Source organism: Coturnix japonica, chromosome 4 (genome assembly GCF_001577835.2).
Source record: "Coturnix japonica isolate 7356 chromosome 4, Coturnix japonica 2.1, whole genome shotgun sequence".
Classification (NCBI taxonomy): Eukaryota; Metazoa; Chordata; class Aves; order Galliformes; family Phasianidae; genus Coturnix; species Coturnix japonica.
In genome coordinates this window covers 18,717,246-18,737,942 of record NC_029519.1, presented here as the reverse complement: position 1 = coordinate 18,737,942, position 20,697 = coordinate 18,717,246, and positions in this window count along the sequence as shown.

Genomic DNA, 20,697 nt, shown 5'->3' with positions numbered 1-20,697 from the left:
ATAGATACTTCTATATTCCTGTATATTCTGAATGTATTAATATATTCTTTGCACAATCATACCAAAGAGCAAGTATTTTGCAAAGCTTAGCATATAATTTAAAACTAACAAACAGCTGCTCATCCAAACAAAAGACAAGTGTTTGCTTTTGTGCAAGGTTAACTTGATTTCTATGTAGTTGCATATGAAATGGTTTCTGGCTTAACAGGGTTGAGGTTTGAACAATTAGTTGCAATTGCGTGAAGAACTTCTAATAAAAGGTTGTGTTTGTACAAAACTTCTTATGGATGAGGAATAAGCATAAAAACTGAAATTGCAGTAGAAACATTAATAGTCCTTTAGAAAAGCAGTGGTTCCATATTCTGCCCTCATGATCACTGAAAAACGGACAATAGACATTGGCACAAATGCATAAAGAGTTGCACAGAAAACAATTCCTGCATTAGAAAGTGCTCCTGTAGAAGTTAGTATTCTGCAGTGGTGTTTATAGCCTGTATTGTTCTTTTCATATTAAGTATTTTTATGTATTTATTAGATGAATGTAGCCTGCTTAATCTATCCTTTCTGCCACAAACACAACTGGCTCTTTGTTTCTGTCCTTTGGAGTTAGCCATATACCAGATGGCTCACAGAGAGCTAGCTGTTCCTTCTCCATAAAGGGGAGCACTGCTCCTTGAGGAACTAAGCAAAACTGCAAGTAAGAATGTCATGTTATTTACCATTAGATGACTGATAACAATGAATAAATTACACCATGAAACCTGTACTCTCAAAAATTACTAAATCATTTGTAAATGATGCACTCTCTTTCCCCCCTTTCAGTATCTACTTTAGTACTTTAGAATTATTGTTCATTCTTAATTAATTTGTAAGCAAGTTTAAGAGCCATGATCCTGGTTAATACTCAACAATATAATGAAGAAAAAGAATGAGTTCTGAAGAGGCTTCATTTGTGTCAGTGTTATGCAGTAAGGCTGCCCAGACACAATCAGGGAAGAATGAGTTCTGAAGACAGCTTGGTCACTTGGATCACAACTTCAAATACACCATACCTATATTGTAAATACTTAAAAATACACCTAAAGGTTAGATATTTTAACATGGACCTCTAAGTAAGTCTACGTTGGTCTGCTCAACATTGCATAGCTTAATCAGTGATATATGAAATCAATTCTAACCTCAATCAAAGTTGCTATTGTGTGTGATTTTAGAGCAGTTCCATTTAGATTTCATATATTTTAATAAATTCATTCACACATATGGAGTCCATGCCAAATGCAAACATAACTTTGCTTTGTGCAGGCTGTGGAAGCTACAACCAGAGACAAGAAGGATGGAGGTCCACTAGAGGTCTCCCAAACTAAAAAAATGCTGCCTACTTCTGCCACCTGGAAGCTCATTTGGATTTTAATGGGCTTCCAAAGTCATCAAGTGAAAAGAGTAATGCAGATAAGTCACCTTTGCTGAACATCATTGTAGGCTATATTGAGGCCTGAATGCGTAGCAATAACCAGTCTTGAATTATGTTTTTTCTCGTGGTGCATGTAGGAGTGTCCTGAATACACTGGTATTCTCTTAAAACACTCATTTTCTTCTCTTTTATGCTCTCAGAGTAGAGTACCACTATGATTTCTAGGGCCTACACCTGATTCAGGTGTGTGTTTAAACAACGCATGGTCTTACAAACATACCTGAGTATCTGTATGAAGGCTTGATCAGGTAGATGAGAATGTTTGCTTATTTATAACAATATGTCTGATGACTTGTCTTAGGTCAGAAGCCAGATGTGTTTTCTGGCTGCTTTTTAATATGCTGGTTATTATTGATCAATAACGTCTTATGGCCTATCAGCACGCATTCAATCCTTGTCATGATCATAACAAAGGATGGCATAAGATTTCTCTATAATGTCTCTAAATAACTATTGAATTCTGAATAACTATTGAATTTGGTCATTCTTCCTGTCTCCATCTCAATAAGCAGTGCAACAATCAAATATGTACATCAAGATCAATTGTATTAGCTATTTTACTGAAATATTTACATTTATAGAGCTTGGAGAATAAATAAAACAGTTCTTGATTTGCTTTGCTGTCACAGGTGTTTCCAGTATACTAATAGATATTATACATGCTAAGAACTTTGTCATGTGTATGTTTAATTAAACTTCTTAGATTATTTGCCTGCATGTATCACTCCATCTTTATTCTTTTGGTACACCACTCTAGGCAGAGTTTGAGTAATGATAAGAGAATTACATACTTTTGTTCAAATTCAGCAAAAGAAAATCACATTGGCAGGAGTAGCTTTTGTTTGTTTGTTTGTTTGGCTAAATTGAGGTTAGAGCTTACTTGGGAATCAAAATCTACTCAAGAAGATGTCACAAGCAAGTTCATATATTAGAGAAAAATCATCAACCAAACAGAACAGCAGGTGGGAACTGAACAGCTGACCCAACCACTCAAGAAAGATAAGAACAATATACTTGTAATAGATAGAGAGCATCTGTCCCCAGCTAAGCCTGACTTACCAACATTACATTTCATCTTCTTTATCATAGTCCTGTCTCTCCCCTATTCTTTCTCTTTTTTCACTTTTCCTCTCTTTTGACCTCCGCAGTTAATTAGCTATCACATCTACTTCACTAATTGTTTAATTAAATAATTAAGTCTTGGCTTCCCAGTCTTACCACACTTGATTTAAGAACTAACTTCCCTAATCCCCATTCTTTCCTTCATGTTGGAGGTCTTTCATAGAAGGTTCACATGCTGCAAAACTTCAATGAAATGGTAGCCAAAGGTAAGAAATATGTGTCGAAAATAGGATTTCATTTCAAATAAGAATAATGTAAACACACTCACTATCTTGTTTGCCCCAGCAAATTCAACATTTCCCCCAAACCTGTTATTTTAATCTCCAGTCTGTACATTTCCTAACTGAAATAATCTCTTTGCCTCTCAGAATGGCATACTCCCGGTTCCACACTGCCTGGAGTCAACTGGAGAGAATGTACACTATCATTTCAGCCAGACCTAGGTGTGGTGTCATCTACAGGAGCACAGAGAAGTTTTAATCAGGCCATCTGGAACTTTCCCAGAGAAGAGATGGAAAGCTTCCAAGGAACTGATCTGTAAAAGATAAGTCTTTACTGATCACACGCAAACTGAAATGTTCCAGCTCTCCTAAATTAGAGTAGATTTGTGCAAAAATAGCAGCTGGCACTTGTATGACAAAATAGTTAATATCACTAACTGAAATCTGGACTCAGTGGAAAGTGTTGAAGAAAAGGTTTAACATGGAGGGCATAGAAAATCATAAACACTGAATTTCTCATCAGTTGTCTCATTCACAGAACTATCTTAATTATTTTGGCAGAAGTAAGGTCCAAGTTGGAGCATGGAGGCTTTCATCCTATGCATTTTTCCAAATACATAAATATGAAAAGTCTTTAAAAAAATTAGGTCACCTTAGTAGATGGCAGCAATTCTAATATTTTTAGAATTATTAAACACATACATTAATGTGTTACAAAAGCAGGTATGAGGTTCTACAGGGATGTTTTTAATGAGAAAATGCTATTGCCAAGGGAACTCAATGCTATCAGTTTTCTTCTACCCCTTCCTACATAAATGTATATAGAATTTTTTGCAGATTACGAATTGATTCAAATGATACAAGATACTGAAGGGTATTAAAATTTTTACATAGATATTCAGGAGCTACCTTGTAAGATCACTAATTTAGTATTAATATTTTGAACCAAGCATTAATTTTTATATTTGGAAATTCAGATAGTGCTGCAGAAGACTTAAAATCTTAAGAACTGCCAGTTGGACAGGAGTATAAAGAACTTACCAACGACACATTATTCATACCAGTAAATTCTCATTGTTATTTCCTTGCCAATCCACTGAATGGAAAAATAGCACAAAGGAAAATGATTTTAAAGCTTTTTCCAGTAATTCTTCAAAGCTACCCCACTATTAATCATTGGAGTTCACGTCATCTAGCTAAGAATGCACAATATTCCAAAGCGTTGCCAACATTTTTCTTTATTGATCACACACTGGCACCAAATCACAGTATCTTATTCCCACAGCACCACAAAAAAATAAGAACTTCAGCCTCACTACCATCTGGATCACAGATCATCCCATAAAATGTGTTCAGGTTGACAGTAAGTCTTTGAAATACTTATTCCATATTATGTTTCTGATGATGTTGTATGTTGTGCCCTGTCACAATCCATTTTGAAAAGAATACCACTCGATTAGAGTTAAAATTTATAAGAAATATTATTTTGTCCTCAGAAAATAATCTGTCTCAAGTTAGGTATTTAGAGTGGGTTTATAAACATAAGCAGTGATATTGTCATTCCCTAGTGCTTTGTCAGCATGGTAGTTACTGTCAAAAGCCTTCAATTTACTCAGGACCCGAAGCTGTCAGCATCATTTTGGATGGCACTCAGCACCCCGCAGGATTAGGCGGCAGTTTGTGAAGCACATCACCAGTGCTCAGAAAGAATGGTTTGCCTAAGTGGGAACAAGGATGGACCTGAAGCCTTTAATCAGTACAAAATACAAACATTGTGAAAAGAATGTAATTCAAAAATATTAACCAGTTTTGAGATAGTTCTTAATCTACACAAAAGGTGCCATCCTAAGCAGATTTTGCAAGGAATAGATTCCAAGAAATTCAACCTGATCCAATCTAATTTTTATCTCCTATGAAAAAAGACTCTAAGAGCTGGGATTGTTCAGCCTGGAGAAGAGGAAGCTCAAAGGGATCTCATCCATGTGTACAAATACCCAGACGGTGTAAAAAAGAGGTAGCCACAGTCCTCTGAATGGTGTCCAGTGCCAGGACAAGAGGCAATGGGCACAGAGGTGCACATAAGAGGTGCTGTCTGAACACCAGGCAGGACTTCTGTGTTGTGCAGGTGCTGGAGCCCTGGCACAGGCTGCCCAGAGAAGATGTGGAGTGCTCTCCTTGGAGATCTCCCAGAGCCACCCAGACATGGGCCAGGGCAGGTTCTCTGGGTGGCCCTGCTGCAGCTGGGGCTGGGCCTGATGCACCCAGCAGGTCCTGCCAGCCTCAGCTATCCTGGGGTTCTGTGATCAGCACACATGCAGTTTCCACCAACATTAAATTTACATCAGTAAGATATTAAAATCATCATAGGACTAAGAATTAATAGGCACGGAGTAAAGTGTTTCCTTATGCCATGAAGGATATATCTGAGTGTCAAATTGCTTTGTAATGTTTACGATCTGATAAATTTTTTTACTTCAGTTTCTACTGAAATAGGCCTCTAAGGATTCATATCTGCTTTGTTAATCATTACTTTCAAGTTAAAATCTCAAGATAAGGATGTGAAATAATCTAATCCTGTGTTATGTGATAGGAAAAGGCCTATATCTAGGCTAATATCCTGTGTGAAATCACACCTTTATTTTTCAAGTAAGATCAAGTTTCTTGTATAAATGATAGCCTTTGAACTCTTCCCAAGTAGTTTCTCTAGTAGTCTTTCTGCATTACAGTTTTGCTTCACATCATGACTAAGAATGTAGCCACTTTCCTCTCAAATTTGTTAACTGCAGCTTGCCCTGACAAAAGGTACCTCATAACCAGAGACCAGAGGTGCTGGTCCTTTAGGAAGTGACATCAGGGTGATCTTGTGGCATGTTGTCTGGAGGCTGCAGTGTCAGGAATGGTGCCACACAGGGTGATGGCAAACACCAGTTCACAGATAGGCCAGTCAGTAAATACCCGCAGGATGCGGGTCAGGGAACCAGTACCCTTGGGAGTCAACTGCTGACAGGATCTCCTTTGAAGATGAATTCATCCTTGTTAGTCTGAGAGGATGTGTAAAGGCAAATGATGTCATCAATGTCTCTTCCTGGAAAAAAAAAAAGGAATGAAAACTGGTTGAAGTATCCTGATACTTATAAATTCTTTTTGTCCTGTGGGAATGTGAAAGAACAGACTATTTACTTAAGCAATGCTGCAGTTCCCCTTAGCCATGCTCCAGGGTGGCATTTAAGTCAGTAAGGGTGACATTCTTTCCAGTGCGAATGCAGTCAGCAAGATCCTCTACATAAATAATTTACTCTATAAAGTACCCGTATTAACATGTCACTGTCAAACCACTTTGTGAGGTAGGGTAAGATCTTTGCCTTAAATATGGTAGCTTAGTTCACAACTATTTTAAGCAGTCTTAAAGGATTTTAGAATTTTGGCTTCCATCATAGGCTCCTTGAAGGTCACTCTGAGTAATGGCTGTAGTGGAAAATTTCCTCCCTGTGACCTATGGGAAAATTTTAATCAAGGAGTTCGTGAAATCATTCTTACTTAAATGCAGGCCAGGCAAAGATTTATTTGTAAGGTTCGGGAAAATGACTTAAAGAAGCAATTCCCTGTTGGGAGAATCAGGACTCCCATTGCTCAGATAGGATTATTTAGACTCTTACATTTCCTTCCCTCTCATAGGAAAATGTAAGAGGATTAAAGTAAGGATCCTATAATCTAATGTTTAGCTTTATTCACTGTCATATATATTTTTTTTCTTACATCTTCTTCTGCAGTGTAAACTGTGAACCCAAACTAGCAGAGCCTGTGTGCTTTCCCTCTGTCTTTGAACTCTGCTAATAGGCCTCAGAAAGTAAAAACATTCTGACTTTTTGGATATTTCAGATCAGTGTAGTAGAGTGGTAAGCAGAAAAACTTGGTCAGTCCAACTGAGGAAAAATAAAAACAAAACTTCAGGATCTCTTCTGATAAAAAAGGAAGGAACCTGAGGAGCTAAGGCCATGGCTTAAGTTAGCGCTTCCTGCAAGCCAAGGGCAACAGGGCCTGACTTTATTACTGTCTTTGAATGTCTCCCCTTTGAAACTAAAGGAAAATGAGGTCTGGAACCTGGGTTTCCAGAAGAAACCAAAGGCAAAGATGGAGTAGTGTTTGCAAAGGGTGATAGCCAATGTGGGAGCTGATAGTTTTCATTGGTTGAGGAGCTCTAAAGAACTAGAGTAAGTCCCTGAATTACAGCCAGATAGAATGAGGTGTATGCTGCTCTGAGTCTCCCTCAGAGTGTAAGGTGCTAACACAAAAGTGCCAGAGACCTGCCTGTGCATGGGAGGCTGGGTGAAGCGGACTCGTACCCATGTAAAAGTTTCTCCCACACAGGCGATGTGCAGTGAAGCCCTTAGGGCAGGGGGGAACATGGCAGAGAAGTGCTGTACTGTGAGAGACCTGTCATGCATTCCAACCTGGGTAACCAATGACTTCTCTGCTGTGGTGCTTTTTGATATGTAATGGGGTATGGCTTTCCTCTGATTGTTACTATTTTATCAAGTCGTGATAGAAGCACAAGGTCTCACCAAAATATTTTCCTGTCTTTTTCATGCTTTCTTTTTATGTGTGACTGTCTTGGACATCTTGCCATTAGAAAAAGCATAGATCTTTATGTAGATCTTTATGCTCAGTACCTCACCTGCAGCAAGGAAGTAATGCACAACTTTTGCAGCAGATTCAAGCTGACTATGGAATATGCATTTTAGAGATTAAGAGCAGAAATGTGATAAATCCAAAAAACAAATATTGCTACTGTTGTGTTTTGTCTGTCTTACGCAGCACAAAGAGAAAAACTTTGCAAGGTGGGGGAGTGATTTGGAGAGGCTGTCTGCTGTTTATTGAAAAGCCATTCCTGAAAATTTATTGTGGTTGTACATGGCTGAGGAAAACTTCACAAAACTGAGTATTTACTTAAAAGGTAAAATATGCATAAAAATTTAGGCTCAAGCATCTGATATTAGTTTGTTGTGACTTGAAAAACAGAATAATATGCTGCTTTTAAAAATGTTTGAATATATTGCTATTTACTAACTTCTTTAGTAAGTCTTTCAGCTCCAGTCTCTTCCCATTTAATTCAACAAATCCTAAACAGTTGCAGCTGGAGTGAACTGCTGCAATTTCCATTTATGTGATATGAGTACGTTGAGACTCAAGTCTAGTGAGTGGGAAATGAGTTTCAAAAATAGCTTGAGTACATCTCATTGCAATCTTCTCCCACTGTGCAAACAAAAATATCTTTACTTTGAAAGTTTGGTCTCCTATTTACTGTGCAAAGTTTTTTGGTGTTCCTTTAGCCTATTGTGCCTGATTTCATTTTTACTGTGGATGTAGTATTCCAAGTAAACAGAGGCATTATGTTTGATTTTCTTGTGTTTTAAACTTTCTCTAAGAGCTCTAGCAAAGTTGTTTACCAGAGGTATGTACTGTGATTATATTTTCCTGAAGAAAAACAGGTGAAGCCCACAGTTGAATAAATTGCTTCATGTGGAAAGAATGGGAAAATACTGTGATTCATTCATTTTGCAAGAGATCTCAGCAAATGTTTATTGTGACATAATTAGCTTTTTACCTAAAGTTAAAAAGGATTTTGATATATTATTTTTTTTCTTTTTTCTTTTTTTTTTTCCTAGTACCTTAGTCTTTATGGGACATGTTCAAAAAGAATTGAAGACCACTTCCATGTATGTGAGTGGTAATTTAGTTGTATCAGCTGTACGAATAAGGATTCATACAGCTGGTATGTAAAAGCAAACAGATCCTTGGTATTGCTGGGTGGGCACAAAGGTGAATTGAAACCATGGAGGAAAGAGGTGTGTGCTCTACAATGCTTTCTGACCTACGTATCTCTTCTCCTCTGGTTCACAACACTGTTTGAAGCAAACAATGCATTCAGTGCTGTTATCATGTGCTACTTCATCCTGGGAGAGCTGGGCTTGGAAATTCTTCTATTTTTAGTGCTTTTTGTCCTTTCATATTGATATATTTCCCTAATGTGCACATTTCCAGATCAGTTGGTTTCCTTCTGTTTGTAAGAATTGCATGGCATTCCACAAAATCGTCTGTTGGTTGTTCAATTTCCCACATGGTCTTTTATGCATGCCTGCATAGTGTTTAGAGGAGGAGTACACTTTCAAAGCAAGAATGAATGTAAGTACCTAAATGTACAAATTGTCTACAGCAGATCACATTATTTATATCATGCTGCACCTGTGGAGCCCTCACGAATGCACAGTCATTAAAGCTGGAAGACAACCAGCACGATTATTATGATAGCCTTTGCTTACTAAACTGAAAAAAGGAAAAACTGTGCAAATTGATACTGATCTTTGCTTAATGTACTCTGCTATGTTTGCAGTTAGATTAGTATGCATTTCAAGTACACTGCTGATCTTAAAATTAACTTAGCTGATGGGTGCATATTCTATACTAAAATGTCTGGATACCATGCAGTCTTACGGTATTCCAGAAACACCTTTAGTGAACTGACAGATGAGTAAATTATGTAGTTCTGAATTTCCCTTTCAGTTGCATGGGAGAGCTGTTTCTCCCTTTCTCAGACCAAAAATCTGAGAATTTCCTGTGCTACGTGAAAACAGGTGAACTGAGACTGATGTTCTGAACTGCCAGTTCTGTTCTATAAATGGGAAAGTCTGTACTGCCAGGTTTAACATACTCAGGTGATGCTCCTAATTCCCTTCAAGTTGATATTAGGCTGAAAAACAGCCTTCTCCTGGTAATGCTGAGAAATTCTCTCTCTCTTAGTTTGTTCTGTTAGATGGCAGTGATGGTACCTTCTTTCTACAAGAACTTTGTATGCTGAGTATGAAATACAGAATGCAGTTTCTAATACAACTCCATTTGTTAGAAAGCAGTTTTGAATAGTACAGTGTAAATAAACCCAGGGGCACAAAGGCTGAGAAAAAATTGGAACTGTGGAAGCTTTTGGCATGTATTTGCATTGCGACACAAGGAGTGCTGTGGTTGACCCAGGTAATTGTTCCACAAAATGTTGGGATGGTGTCTGCAGCTTTCATAGCAGTGAAACTTCTGTTTTCTCCTAGTAATCCAATCACTAAAACAGAAACATACTTTTTTATTTTTCTTCTTTGTTGTTGTTGCTATTGTTGTTTTTTTAGTAGCACAGCTTCATTAGCGCACATCTTTATTAGTGCAGCTTCCTTGCCAAATCAGCATTGGTAGGTCGTACTGCGTAATTTAAAGATTATAATGGATTCCATATTTTGTATTTTTGTCTGTGTCTCCACTGCTTCAGAATTGTTTTTTACAGCTTCACTACTACCTAGTACTTCAGGATTAATTGCCTTTTCAGAGCTTGTGTCTTCCTTGCAGTTGTGTCTTGCAAACTACAGTTGGAAAGTTGGAAAGGAAATAATTTTACTGTCTATAGATTACTTGGACACATGGGGATGAATGGAATTAAAATGAGTTATTCTCAGCTGGTCATCATTTATTACTCTAAGGGATTTCTTTCTTCCATTTTACCTCCATTTCAACTTTTTTTCTATATTAGAAATCCATGCTCAGTATTTCACTCACAGCTGTATTAATTTTTGACTGAATATGAATGTACTTTACTGCTGTTTTGAAGGTCTGTTTCAGTAGTAACAAGGAGAAAATCATTCTTCTTAGTTCCCCTGAAGACATGTCAAGTGCTTCTGCCTAACCTAAAACATCTTGCAATATCCAAGTGTTTTTCTGGATATCTTTATTCCTCCTGTCTCATACTCCTCATACTGTAAGCAATCACAATTTATACTCCTTTTTGTAGATGCAAGCTTAAAAACTTATGAGCAAGAGGCTAAACTTTGAGGCTGGTGTAATTCAAAAAGGGCCCAAAACTACACTGAATTTAAATATAAAATGAAATTTTACTGGAAGATATCTCTGGTTTGTCTGTGTTACCTTTGGTAAGAAAGTAGCTCAGTCTTCCCATTATATATTCTTATATGTAATATATATTGTGAATTCAATAATGTCATTAATTTGCTGTCCCTCCTCTTCTGATGTTAGTTTCAGGAAAACAAAGAGCATGTAAGTATTAACAAAAGAATGAGTAGTTAAGAGTCCAAATTACATGGGAAGTAATCTTTCTGACATAGCAGCCTTCAAAGCTATATATTTTACACTCATGCTCAGCAACAACAGGAAAGCTGCTCTCTACCCCCAGTCTAATTACCATGGGCTTTATAGCTCTTACAACACCTGGTTTCTTCTCTTCTTTCAAAGTTGAGGGTTTTTTTTTTGACGCAAATCCATCAATCCAGTATTAACTCAAAATCTTTGAACATTTCTTTGTTCCTGTGCAACATCAGATTTACTGTTGTCACAGTGAATAGAAATCACACAAGGTAGAGAAGAGAAAAGATGGCACATCCGCTCTCACAACATTTATACCATTTAATCTGCTTCTGCAGATGTTCAGGACTTCTTCATCTCCCACACTAATTGGTAAATCTTGATTTAAAACACAGACTCAAACTAAATTTTGTAACAGACATTATTTTGGAAAAATGAAACAAAACCAAACACCAAAGCTAATCTTCCACAGAAGGAATCAGAGAAGCAGCATGTTAATTTTTAAAAGGAAACAAAACCAGCATTATGTATTTTAAAATTCAAATACAGTTCTGTAAAAAAAATAAAAAGCATTTTTCATGTTAAAACAGTGAGTTTATTTTTCCCTCTTTCATCTTTGTTAATCACGATCTTTGTCTATTTGAAATCAGTAACATCACTACAACAATGTATGCTGTGAGAAAATAATGTTTTGACTTATTCTGAAATACACTGGAGCATGAAGTATTTATAGAGATGAGTTACACATTCTTAAAAACTGAATTTTATAATGGAAGTGTTGACACACTTAATTCTGCTGGCATAATGAATGCCATTATAGTATTCATTATAGAAATTTCCAGTCCTTTTATAGACTATGGAGTCTTTGGAAAGCAAATGAAATGGAGACTAACTAGTCTATCACACAAAATCCACACAATAATTGCTCCTTAATAATGGCTTATGTTTTGAGAGCATTATTTTTGCTTCCAGGAGTCTTCTTTGCTTAAGATGCTTTCTTTTTTATTTCCCTTTCCCTATTTTGTTTGAACTAATTATACAGAAATTTGTACAGAAAATTTCCTAGGTGCTTTCACTAGGTCTTGGAAAGAGTGGAAACTGGAAAGAACATTCAAGTAAGTCTGGCCTCATTCACTTGACTCTCACCCATGAGGTTTTTATAAGCATTGATAAGATTCCCCTCTCAGTGTTCTTCTGGCTGAACACTCGCAGGCCCCTCAGCCTTTCCTTGTAAGGGAGATGCTCCATGGCCCTAATAATCTTTGTGGCCCACTGCTGGACTCTCTCTAGAAATTCCCTGACTTTCCTGAACTGGGGAGCCCAGAACTCACCACAGTACTCCAGATGTGGCTTCAACCAGGGCATAGCAGAGAGGGAGGATCACATCCCTCACCCTGCTGGCCATGCTCTTTTTAGTGCTCTCCAGGATACCATTGGACTTCTTGGCCACCAGGGAACACTGCTGGCTCATGGCCAACCTGCTCTCCACTAGGACACCCATGTCCTTCTCTGCAGAGCTCCTTTCCATCAGGTCAGCCCCTAACCTGTACTATGTGGTTATTCCTTCTCAGGTGTAGGACTCTGTACTTGCCCTTATTGAACTTCATCAGATTCCTTTCCAACCAACTCTCTAGCCTGTCCAGGTCTCACTAAAGGGCAGCACAGCCTTCTGGTGTGTTGGCCACTCCTCCTAGCTATTCATCATTATTTCTTGGCCACTTTCTTGAAGGTGCTTATGTGTGCTGTCATTTCCAGAGGATATAACTGTAATAGCAATTCTCACACATTGGACCCATGTAAAACTTCAAGTCATTAAAACCTTGAATCCTCCTTAAATAGTGAAACAAAGAAAAAAACAAGATAATCTCACTTCAGGCTTCTTACAAATGCTAGCAGAAAGATCAAGGTGGGCATGTTTTATTAACCTTGTAGAAGTATATGACCCTAGAATAAATTTCTGTTAAGAAACTGTACAAGCAAAGTGTTTAGTTCACAAAAAAGCTCTAGCTCCAACTTTTCTTCTGTAAGTATTCTGTATCCTTAAAGTAACTCAAGCATCCAATTGAGATCAGGGTGTATCAGGTAGACAAGGCAAGAGATGGACAGAGGAAATGTTCGGACACAACTGAATGGAAATAAAAGTATGTTGTGGCTGTGTTGACAACCCCATCAGAAGTGGAGGGTGTTGATATTAAATGCAACCACTAGGTGACAACACAACAAATTATTTTCCTAACAAAGTTCACGGCATGTTTCTCCCATTCAGTGGGAAGTTTCACTCTTGTGGCTGTTAAACAAGAGGTAGGGTTAAGTTTGTAAGAAGAGGGGAGAGGGGTGGATTGCCTTTTCCTGCTGCTTTTAATTCTCAGAGTTCCTTTTTTAGCAGTTATTCCAAGAAGTGACTCAAGGAGTACTGAATTATAAATAACTTTATTTTAGATTTAGGATGTGAGAAGAGGAAAGAAGGACTAGCTGTTGAGATGATTGGCCTGATACTGGAGCTGTTCAAGTCTTCATTTCCAAGCTGTGAGAGTTGGCTGAATTTAATTAGGGACAGGCAGCTGATAATTTGTGAGCTGTACATGCAGGCCATCTTTAGCTCCCTGACTAGTACTTGTATTTGTTCAGTTTGGTATATGCAGTATTCTTTTCACCATTCCATATCACACATCTCTTGCCCATTTACATGTGCAGATAACTGAAGAACAGCAACAGTAATATGTACGACACAAATATCCTGAAAAGAAACTATAAGTAGCAGAATATAAGTCACCCTCTATATTTTTATCAGCTGCTAAGACTGGAGTTCTAAAACCTCAGGAAATTGTAATGAAATATGCAGGTTCTTGTTTTAATGTATGCTAAACCTTCAAGGTCACATAGTATTTTCAATTAATGTATTCTTTTTTATTACTAAATATGAAATGTAATAATATAATGGTATCTCTTGATAGGACTCTTCTCTGGAGGATGAGTCCTTCATAAAATCATGTCTCTGTTGCACCTTTGCTATCTCATCTGCCTGTATTTTAGGAGATGTGGAGGTAATCAGACTAAAAAAGCAAGATGAAAACTAGAAATATAAATTATTTCAGGTGAAGAGAGGTCTTGGTGGAAATTTAGAGAAAGAAATAGTAGTTCTGAAGAAATATATTTTCTTTACTGGGTGCTATAACCTTCACATGCACTGTGGTATATAATTTAAAAGAAAAAATAAGGCAGGAAGCTGACCAAATAATACATGCATCATATTCTCATTCTGTTTACATATTTGTCTTTTCCAAAGAGAAAATAATGAGTTTTTGGAGTCAAGGAAGATTAATTGATAACTTAGGGTAACAAAAAAAGATTAAATAACAGGAGAACATATAGGATTTAGTTTATGCATTTATGTGATACAATGAAAAACTGTATAATCACTGAACACTTTGGAGTTTATAGAAGATGTTCATTAAATTAAGAGCTGTATAGATTTTTTAGGTAATCATGCATCTGCTTATGTGGTTTGGAGGAGTTTTTATAATGCATAACTATATGCAAAAACTGGGAATTCCCTTTGAAAAGAATCTGCATAGGTTCTGAAAATCAAGCACAGAATTCTTTCATTGTGATCATGAAATAGAGCTTTTAGAATTTGTATTTGATTAATTTGCATTTAGTTTCATTTCTAATGTATGTATCTATTCTGTTTAGGATGGAAGTTACTCAGAAATAAGGAACATGCCTAAAGAGAAACTGGAGCAATTTGTTCTCTCTAAAATGAGTCCAAATTAATTCATTTATTATGTGAAGAGATTTGAATTATCATAGACTTTTGAACTGAAATCACTATCTGTGAGCAAGAATTTGGCAAGAATTTATGACAGATTTTTTCCTGTTTTCTCACACTTTTATTACTCCTTACGATAAGTTACATTTAGAGAAGAGAGAAACATAATTATTGGACCTTCTGTGTTCAGAAGTGAAAACTGCTGTTAAATGTTCTGAGTTATGATTAGATTCTGCTGTGCCTACATAATGTATCAGCATGATGCCAATGCTTTTTCCTATCAAAGTGATTACATCAGAGGCAACTGATTTCTTCTGAGTGCATTATTTCAATATGCAACCCAGACACCGAAAATCCCATCTATGATAAAGTCTTAACAGTATATCTGACTCATTCATAACTGTAAGCAGCAGGTGGTAGGTGCAAATACAGATTTATATGGGTCTGAGAAAGCACAGAGTTTGTACTGCAATTTCATGAATTTCTATTCTGGTGAGCTTCAATATGTGATATAAGTAATTAGTACCAGACATTACTTAGTGCAATGCAGTAATTATCATGTTTGTTCATGTGTGCCATCCCCTGCTCCACAATAATATCAAATTAAGACTAAATGTTTGATTGTCAAAGTAACATTATTCACCCCCCGTTAAGATGTGATGCATCATCAGGTGATTCTTGTCTTACCTGATAAATATCCTCCTGTTTTTATATCTATCTTCTACATTGGAGAAAATTATTGGAATTGTTTGTGTCAGGGAAATGTTGTCACTGTTATTCATAAGTCACAGAAATGAAGTTTATCTCTGAATCCTTAGTGAAACTTTTAGTGTAGCTCATCCCTGTAACAACTGAGCGCCTTGTATGTGAAATTAATAGGATAATCTAATGCAGACCTTAAAATAATTCTAAGACTCTTGGCGGTTTCAGAACTCTTTTTTTGTTTTGTTTTGTTTTACTTTGTATTTACAGGGTGGGGAGATAGGCAGTCACATGCTAATAGCACTTGACTTGTGAGTGTCACTGATGTTGGCAAGGCTTTTTCAGATGTGTTTGTGTGGTGTTTTCTAAAGATGGTCAGATCTGTCTACTATCCTCTGACAAAGGCTTTGCCTGTCTTCTGCAATCAAGAGAAAACAGTAACACTAATGAATCCATTGTGGTTTCTTGTATCATTTCCCCAAGGTCACAGTTCTGGTGCTTTACTAATATATTCAGTGGTTTTCTTCAAAGATGGAGCTGCTTCTCCTGAGGTGTATTTACTTCAAGGTGGCCAATGACTTCAAGTTTCCCAGATCAGTTCCTGGGAATGGTTCCTAAAAGTTCCTTTTAAGGATTCTGAATGGGATTTGGTGAACCTCTTTGTGCTGCAGAATTCTTGCAGCTCTGTCAGCTCTATAAAGCCATGATTAATGGAAAAATGCACTTTCAAGGTTGTCTACTCTGTGTCCTTCTCTTTTGGAACTGCAGCCTGTATGCCAAGTGACTGACGCTAGAGCAGTAGCTGCCAAATACCTGTCCTTTGTATCAAGTGTTGGCTTTTTCTGTGTTTGTTAGTTGCCACCAAATTATAATGAAAAAAAAAAACAAAAAACCCTCTCACATGAGGCCACTGCTTTTTATGCACAACTTCCCCTATCAAGTAGATTCCATGTTTTTACTATCAGTGTCCCCTTTCCTTTCCCCAGTTCCCAGTGCAGCATTGCAAAGCCTTCTCTGTTCACAGTGACTGGTGCCCATCTGCTGGCAGCAGCTCTGGTGGTACAATGGTAGTGCAGCAGTTCTTTCCCAAGCAGCTCTCCTAAAACACCATTCTATTCTGAGTTTCTTAAAGAACCTCACTGTCAGCAGCTCATCGTCACTGGCACATTTCATGTATGTGCCAAGAGCTTTCTTCTGCAAAGGCTTACAGATGATCTTAACATACACAAGTAGTCTTAATGTAGTCAACGAGACTTCTTATGAACCTTGAAGTGCTCGGGTAAGCCTTTATAGGAAGATACTTAAAAGAATTATCTGAATATACTTGTTTGTGCGTACAGCAATATTCTTTATAAGGACTGATGCTGTGATGGAGCTTATCTGGCTCCAGTTGCTTATTGGAAGACATCCAGATGCCTCTGCTCTCTGCCTGCTCTTTTGCACTGATCTTTATCTTGTCTGACCCAGCAGGTAACTGAGGCATACACCCCTGCTGCATGGATAACAGCAAATACATCACTTTGTGATGACAATGTGGCCAGGGAGGCTAGTGGCACTTGGTTCCACCTTTAGGTCAGCAAGGTTTTCAAGGAAGGTGCTATGGTTTGCTTGGTCCTGTTATTGCAGATTGTGTTGTTGGTACATCCATAAAGACACCTATTAATAGAAATGATGAGGAGTGAGAGTACAACTGCACTCCAGTGCTTTTGAATATTTATCAGATTCATACACATCTGCTGAACCACATTCCCAGAAGCTCTTAATTTTAACAGGTTATTGGCAGAAATCCATTTGTTGCTTCCTTCTAGTGCTTTAATGCATTTGATCTTTATGACTTGCTAATAAGTGCTCATGAATATTTTCAGCCCTAACCTAAGACGGTTCACTGCTAAATTCACCCAAAACTTACAGGTAATAAACAGTAAGTAAAGAGGAAAGGAACCAATACTAAGCCCTTGCTGCAGATAGGAAAACTGCAGTTTCTGAGCCAGGCAGCATGACCAGGTCTAACTTAGAGCTGTTACTATTCACTTTTGTCTTTGCTCACAAACCAGCAATCCTCTCTTCTTTGCACTGTAGTACTTATCTAGCCTTGCTTTGGGCCCCTTCTGTGCCTTACAGCAATAAAAAAACAACTTGAAACGAAGGGAGGAGGAAGAAAGGATGATGGCCGGGCTGAGACAGCTGCTGGACACATCTCTTTTAGGAAGTGCAGCTTCAGGCAGGAGATTAGATAGCTTGTCCCTTATCACAACTGTGACAGAGCCAAGCATGAGTCAACATCTAAGCCCAAGCTCAGTGCCTAACACCTGGAAAAAATTCACTTCTTGATTTTTCTGTTTGGTGATCTTCCTTTTATACTCACCATTTTGACATTTGAATATTTAACTGTCAGAAACGTGGTGTTTTCTTTTTTTTACTTCCTTAGTTTAATGTAAACACATACCTTTCTTTTCATTCCTGTGTTGTACATCTTACCAACCCAGAACAATAATGATAAAAAGAAAAAGGAATGTAGGAATGTAGGTATTCAGATGAAAAATCCAAACCATCAGTTTTCAAGTACACAAAAGATAGTTTAGCTTAAAAGATACTTTTAACATGTTGGAAAAAAAGAAAATATCTTAAAATGGTATAAAATCTGGATGTATTTCAGTTTAAAAGGGCTATTTTTTGTTTTATAGAAAGAGATTATATTCAAACATGCATACAGTTTTGAGTAGCCAGAAATGCAGAAGCACCACATAAATAATTCTATGTCAAAGGCCACCTACCATACAATATACTTATGGAAAATAAAATGTTATGACTAGAAAGCTGGAAGGGCAAAACAGACAAATATATTAATTGAACCAGATCTTTTTTATTATTATTCAATACAGGCAAAAGTGTAAGAAGCATACTTGGCACTTACTTGCAAAACAATTCTAAAAATAATACAAGTTAAGTGATTAAGAAGAAATGGCTCTGGATTATGTGGTTATCAGGGTAATAAAAGGAGAATACTGATTAGCATGCCAAATCTGTAGTACCGTACCAATCCAATTCTCTCCTTCTGTAATTCTTTTTTGTAGCCATAGTAACAAAAGGAAAGTTAAGTCATCCAGACATTTACAGTTCCTATTATTTTTTTAAAAATAGGTCTTAATTTCTCTATCTACGAATCTCTGTTTTCTCCATGTAGCACTTGTAATCATACTTCCCTACTTTCAAATGTGATGAATTCTCCCTAGGCATTAATTTCTAAGTAATTCATTCGTATTTCATTTTAAAAGGTACTCTTTTGCTTACACTGCTTCATGAAGAGGCCTTCAAAGTAATTTCCAGTACTCAGAATTCAAGAATTTTATCTATAATGAAAGTACTTAACTAAAATAGAACAGGCTCTTTTTTTTTTTCTTGGTTTTTTTTTTTTTTTTTGTAATTTTTAGAAAAGTTTAGAAGATTTTCATGCTACTGCAAAGTAAGGTTAAATAAAGTAATGATAAATTTACAATATTCAATACTACAGGAAAAAATAAATATTACAATATTTAATGGGTCAGACTGATAGAGGTTAGAACTGGCCCCACATAGCCTCTAATCTGCCCAAAACAGAGTCAGCCCCGGCTGCTCAGACCTGCATGTGTTTGGGTCTTGAAAACTTCCAAGGCTGGATTCTGCACAGCATCCTTGTCAGTCTGGTCCACCACTTATTTGCCCTCTGCTGAACAAACATTTTCCTATACCCAGGACCTCACCTACTTCAGTTTTTTGCTTGTATCTTGCCTTTGTGCCTCTACCTATTGTGGCTCTGTCTTCTTGGTCATGTCTCCTTTGGCACTCAGGTTGCAGCTGGGTCTTCCTGAACCTGTCCCTCCTCTCAGCTGATGAACTAAAAAAAGGTCATTAAAAACAGCATTAGACAGGGAGGTCCTAGGGTAACCCCCTGAAGAGCACATAGCTGGCCTCCAGGTAGGGCATGTGCTGTTAACCACCCACCCATTGGGCCTGAGGGCCCAGGCAGGTTTTCACCCATCTAGTAGACCACCCATCCAGACCAAAATGTTCCAACTTGCATACCAGAATGCTGCGGGAATGAAAAGAGTTCTTCTGGATTTATTTATTTATTTATTTTTAACTAAAGTCCATATTTTAAATCTAAATAAAAAGCTCTTTATTAAATTCCACTGCAGTATTTTTAGGTCACATGCTATGAAGTATTTACTCAGACAAAAGTCACTTCATTTTTTCCACTTTGTATATAATGCAGTTTATTGATTTTATGCAGTAAAATTCATTGTGTTTCTTTTCTCTCTCTGTAGCATAAAAATGAGTGAGAAATACTATGCAGAACTGTTCTCAAAAAAATTGTCTTCTATTTGATCATAGCTTGTTTTGAGAATGATTTTTATTCAACCTATCTATTTTGGTACAGGTTGCCCAGAGTGTTGGTGGAAGCTCCATCTTTGGAGACACTCAAGGTCATGGCCAGACAGGGCTTTGAGCAAGCTGATCAAGATCTGAATGTCCCTGTTCACTGCAGGGCAGTTGGACTAGATGACCTTTAAAGATGCCTTCCAACTCAAATAGTTCTATGATACCCTGATTTTGTTGCTGTCAGAGTCTGTGAAACATTGTAGATCTTTAGAGGAGGCTCAGGAATGGAAGTTTTGGGTTGGGAGATAACCTGAACAGCTTAGAGATGTGGGCCCTCAAGCATATGATTTCATCCTGAGTCCTTTGTGCACTGTACTTTTTTATGAGCAGGTGAATGGATACCTGGAAAATGTTCTCCTTATTCCACCCTCCAGCCCCCAAAAGAGTCGGTACCTTCACAGATCTGTGTTATGTTCAGCAGCACAACTGGCTTCAAAGTCTCAAGAAGTGATGTTACCCACTCTTCAGAGATCCAAGATCAACAGCCTCACATTTTCATCACACCAAATACTCAGCTGCAAAGAGCTGTTGTGACATCCCCATGAGAATCTCAGAGACTGCAGCCCATAACTACTTCTGCAAGGGTGATCCCAATGTGACAGGATGTTCATTTCTGAACAGTGAAAATACTTTAATATTTCTTACTCTTTTTCAGATGCATTTTCAATGTTTGCAATGTTTTAAATCTGTCCTTTTCTTTCTTTACACTAGATATATGTTACCACTGGAAATTGTAATGTTTTCTTTTGTAAACAGACACTTCAATTTGAGGGGCAGAATGTATGACATCTGGCAAAGCTTATGCCAAAAAGAAGGAATACAAAATTACATGAGAAATATAGATATATGAACAGAAAAAA